Genomic DNA, 6,039 nt, shown 5'->3' on the forward strand with positions numbered 1-6,039 from the left:
CTATATAAATAAATGATGATGATATTAAACTAAATCACAATAACCATAAACAAATAATAAAAAAATATATTAGAAAGAATACAAATATTATTTGATATATAAAGTCACAGACAGGTGTTAGTAAACATTTTAAGATGCATACATCTCAGAAAAGCTAGTGATGTAGAGAAACAAGTAAGGTGCTTACCTGGAGCCACAGCGCCAAGGGCTAAAGAACGCATATTAAGATTTGTGAAAGATGAAAAAGAAAAAAAGAAAAGATGGGGAGGTGGATGTCATTGTCCATCTAGGGACAAACGACCTGGCTAATGCTGAAGTCATGGCAATAAAAGATGAATTTAGGAAGTTTGGGGCTGCTCTAAAACAGGTGGCAACCACTTTTTTTTTTTTTAAATATATTTTTATTAAAGAGAGAAACGGTACAGCATATGGTATGATAATATAACTCATAACAGTGTTAACAACAAGAGTTTATGATACAGGTAGGGTATAGAACTCGGAACCACTACAGAAGGAATGGTCCTCAAGTGTAGTCACATGTGGGTAGACGTGTGTCAATAGTGTTAGAGTGGAATTGTATAATTATTGATTTAATATCTATCATGTGCTAAGCTTTAGAAGCCAATATGTTATGCTATAACTTTAAGAGAAATTAGCAGATAGTATGTTCAGTTTAAAAGACAAATTATTCAAGGTTGTGAAACTACATAGCAGGTTGTTCCCATTAACAGAAACCAACCAAGGACACGCAGTAAAGCGAAACGTTCTGCACAGAGCAGCACAAGAGTATTGGCAGAAAGCCTGGAAAGAGATAACGCATAAAGTAGAAAGAATTGTTTGAACTTTGTTGGAAAATTGCAATATATATAATTGCTGATTAACTTTCTTTCATAATTTACTGTCTTATAATTGGTTGTTCAGCATCTATACCCCTAGACTTACATGTATAAAAATAGACGCTGAAGCGGTCTCAAATTGTAACAGAATAAAAGCTGCTCAGCATTAATCATACAGGTGTTGAGTATTTTCTGTTCACCAGTCGACTGAAAACAAAGAAAGATCTGACTGACCCCCCCGTTTTCCTCCCTTTACTTACCTTTTCCTTTTCTTCTCTCTTGGTCCTCTCTGCTGCTCTGTGCTCCATTGCTCCAGACTGACTGAATGCTGGGCGTGACATGATGACGTCACACCCGGCATTCAGACAGTCTGAATGGAGCACAGAGCAGCAGAGAGGAGGGACGCCTGCGCCGCGATCACATGAATATGAATATTATTTTTTTTACTAGCATGTGCCCCCCACCAACGACCGGAGAAAAAAAAAAAAACAACAGAAAAAAATAGTTTTGAAAAAAGAAAAACATAAAAAAAAAAAAAAAAAACGTTGGTGCCAGGGCTCCGCCCCCCTCTGGGCGACCCTGTATATATATATATATATATATATATATATATATATATATATATATATATATATATATATATATATATATATATCTATATATATATATATATATCTATATATATATCTATAGGGGCCCGGTGCACTGCTTTGCCCGGGGGCCCATAAAATGTTGTTAAGATGGCCTTGTATTAAGCATCTGGCTGCGGTCAGAATATGGCCCGGGAGTAACCACATTATTTTGTAGGTGTCAGGAGGTAGTCGAGGGAGGAGAAAGTAAGATAGATGGAATGGAGGTCTTAGGCTAGTTATTTTATAAATAAGGTCAGCTACCTCCTTCCAGAAAGGGATGATTTTTTGGCAGTTCCACCAAATATGGGACAGGGAGCCTCGATGGCCACAGTTACTTCAGCAGAGGTCAGAGGCTGTCGGGTAGATTGTTTTCAGTTTGGATGGGACTAAATACCAGCGGAATAAGAGTTTGTAAGAATTTTCTTTTATCTGTGTACAGATAGAGGATTTGGCAACTGCGGTTCCAAAATCTCAGCCATTTCCACTTCCGAGCGGAGCTCATGAGCCTCTTTGTCAGGCAAATTGTGATTCATTAGTAGAGAGTAGAAAGTGTATATTAAGCCTTTAGATGACGTTTTGTTTTTACAGAAGGTTTCTAGGGGAGAGGGTTTGTGAGGAACCCGAGGGTCTATTAAGGTAGAGAAAAGGTGCCGGATTTGTAGGTATTGGTAAAACACGGATGTCGAGAGGTGAAAGCGCTCGCGGAGATCAGCAAAGGTCGGAAAAAACCCCATTGGAACTATGTCAGAGAGAAACAAAATATTCCGTTTTGGCCATTGGGAAAAAGATTTTGGATTGATACCCGGGGGGAAAGAGGGGTTGTGCCACAGTGGAAACATCTGTTTAGGATTAGCCAAAAATTTTAAAGTGCAGGTGCAATATTTCCATATTTCTAAAGAGAAGCGAACTCTTGGGGGAAGAGTGTGAAGAGGGGGAAGGTCTTTAGGGTGCAACCACTTTTTAAGCAGTATTGCTAGTGCATAGAGGTGAAGATAGAACTCACTGCATCTGAAACTTCAGTGTCTGGCTAAAGAAGTGGTGTTATGAGGAGAGATTTTAGTTAATAGACCACAGTCATGCCATCTGGCAAGATAGGGGACTATACAAAAGTAACGGCCTGCACCCATCTTCAAGGGGAACCAGAATAGTAGGTGAGCAGTTTGAAAGCTTCATCAGAAACTATTTAAACTAGCAGAGGGGGCAGTGTACTAAACAGGATTAAAACAATCTTCTCCCCCAACCAAGAGGTATCGTTTCTGCAGGCTAATAGTACAGAAAACATATCCACAGCAACAGAAGACTGCAGATCAAAACAAAATAAACATAGAGACAGAGATAAACATAGAAGATAGGAACAGAAGATGCACACACAAAATTCTTAGAGCTATGTGTGCTAATGCTAGAAGCTTAGGAAATAAAATTACTAATTGCTTTAATGGCAAGGGATTATCTGGATATTGTGACTATTACAGAGTAATGCTGCAATGAAAATCATGACTGGGACATAGCTATACCAGGATATATTTTATTTAGACAGGACAGAGTTGTAAGAATTGGAGGAGGGGAAGCATGTGAAAAATGTTAAAGAAAAAAACTGAGGCCCTTTGGGTGACCATAGAAACGGGGGACAAGGCTATTCTTCATACTGGGGTGATCTATAGACCACCAGGTCAGGAAGAAGAACTGAACAGGAACTTACTGCAGAACATTAATAAAATGGCTTTAAAAGGAGAGGTACTAATCATGGAAGACTTTAATCTACCTGATGTGAACTGGGTGGAGTCTTCTGCAAGTTCCACTAGAAGTAGGGACATTCTGAATTCCTTGCAAGGAGCATCCCTCAAGCAAATCGTGAGGGACGCCACTCGCAAAGACGCAATATTAGACTTAATTCTTACAAATGGTGACAGAATATCTGATGTAAATGTGGGTGAGAAGCTAGGATCCAGCGACCATCAAGCAGTATGGTTTAGTATAAAGACAGAGACCGACTCATACCACACAAAAACAAAGGTGTTAGATTTTATGAATGATGACTTTGTAGAGTTATAGTGCTTACTGTTACTTGTACTGTGCTGTTTCACCTTGTACTGTGCCATTGTTTGTCCTTGTACGGCACTACGGATACTTTGTGGCGCCCTATAAATAAAAATTAATAATAATAATAATAATAATGGGAAAATGTGTAAGTGACTCTTTGGCAGAGTGGAAGAACTTGAAAGGAGTGCAAGAGAGGTACAAGAGAGGTGGGGAAAATTAAAAAGTGCAAGGCCTTTGTATCAAAAAGATTAAGACAAGTACAAGGAAAAGGAAACCAGTGTGGTTTGCAAAAGAATTAGCAAGTATTGTGAAAGAAAAAAGATGGCCTTTAGGAAATATAAGCAGACTCAGAATAATGAAGACAAAGAGGTGTATCTTACTAGACAGAAGGAGGCTAAGAAGGTAATCAGATGTGCAAAGGCACAAGCTGAAGAGAATATGGCCCAGTCAGTAGTTAAAGGGGCAAAACTATTTTTCAGTATATAAGTGAAAGAATAAAAACAAAAAGAGGAATAATAAGCCTAAAGACAGAGAGTGAGAGTCTTGTTGAGGGAGACAAGGTAATAGAAGATCATCTTAATTATTTTTGATCAATGTGGACTATAGAAAAAGCGGGGAAAGGGCCACAGTTAAGTTGCAAGTATACTCATAAAAATGAGGTAGATACAAGTACATTTACAGAGGAGCAGGTCCTAACAGAGCTCTCAAAACTGAAAGTGGATAAATCAATGGGGCCACATGGGATACATCCAAGGATACTAAAAGAGCTTAAAGGGGTGTTGGTAACACCATTAACAGAATTATTCAATCAGTCACTAGCTACAGGAGTAATTCCAGAGGACTGGAAAGAGTGAATGTAGTCCCATTACACAAAAGTGGAAGCAAGGAAGAGGCAAGTAACTGCAGACCAGTGAGCCTTACATCAGTAGCAGGAAAATTGATGGAAACACTCTTAAAAGAAAGGGTTGTAGAATATCTCAAATCCAGTAATTTACAGAATCCCAAACAGCATGGATTTACTGAGGGGAGGTCATGTCAAACAAATCTTATTTACTTTTTTGACTGGCTGACTAAAGTAATAGATAAAGGAGGGGTTGTAGATATAGCTTATCTAGATTTCAGTAATCATCATAATATATATATATATATATATATATATATATATATATATATAGCTGACACTGCCCCTTACCTTTATAAATACACAAAACAAACAAATAACTCTTGTGTAATTGATTATTCCTACATTTTCATAATTTCTTGGGCTTTTTTTGTTTGGTTTATTTAGTTTTTTTGGGTGGCAGATACCATTTCTATTCATTCATTTTATTTGCACTGTCAGGGTCTCCTCTTGTCGCGGTGATCGCCCGGCGCTATACTTCCGGGTAGCGCTGCCGCATCATGTGACCTGAGAGGCGGGGAATTCAAACTTCCCGGCTACTTAGGCTTCACTCTGACACTCTCCTGTGTCAGAGCAACTAGTGTGCTTAGCGTCTGGCTGCTTCTGATCCCTGAGTTTTCTCTGTGCCCCTCTCCTTGTGGAATCCTGCTGTTCTTCTGTGTACCGACTTGGCTTGTCTGATTAACCCTGCACCTGCTGAATCCCTGGTAACACGTACTGGCTGATCTTCTGTGTACCGACCCAGCTGATGTTCCCGACTCCTCTTGTGTTTGCCTCCTCGTGCTTCCCTACTAGGACAGCAAGGTAAGTCTGGCTTCCAACCCTATACAGATAATCCACTATTACCTAGCTTGACGTAGCCTTTTACTGTGTTCTCGGAACCATTCATCCTCCAGCTACCCCTCTACCACGCCGGTGGGCTAACCTAGGGGCCGCGACCTGCGGGCTTCCGGCAGCTAAATTCATCTCGCCTTGCGGCGGTTCTTGGAGAAGACCGGGGGGTCCGTTAGACTCCGCGCCCTGGGAAGGCCAGTGCCAATACCGGCTGGTAGTAGAAAAGTGGAATATACTATTTAATTTAAGCAACAAAGAGTAACTGCGATGCCACCTAAACAGGGCCGGATTAAGGGAATGAAGGCCCCTGGGCTAAGGGCGCCTCCATTCCCCCGTGAGGCCCCCATTGTGAGCCGCCCGCCGCCCCCGTCAGGGCCCCCCCCCCAAGCGCTTACCTGTCAGTCCAGTCCTCCGTCCCCGGCGTGCTGTAAACTCCTTACTGAGGAGATCTCGCGAGATCTCCTCAGTAAGCAGAGTACTGAGCGCCGGGGACGGAGGACTGGACTGACAGTGCTCAGCAGCATTGATCGGGCAGGGGGCGCCCCCGCCCCCGGACCGATCAATAATGCTGCTGCGGACTTTGAAGGACCCCCTGGATGCCCGAGGCCCCTGGGCTATAGCCCAGTAAGACCTCGGGTTAATCCGGCCCTGCACCTAAAATGTAAAGGTCTACTGTGGGAGAGCAACTGCACAGCAAAAAGCAGCAAAAAGACGAAGGGCGGAGCGGGTGAAAACCAACAACAAACTATGACTGATGGCCAAAGAGAACGTGAACGTGATCATCATCGCCATGCAA

Source organism: Mixophyes fleayi, chromosome 1 (assembly GCF_038048845.1).
Source record: "Mixophyes fleayi isolate aMixFle1 chromosome 1, aMixFle1.hap1, whole genome shotgun sequence".
Lineage (NCBI taxonomy): Eukaryota > Metazoa > Chordata > Amphibia > Anura > Limnodynastidae > Mixophyes > Mixophyes fleayi.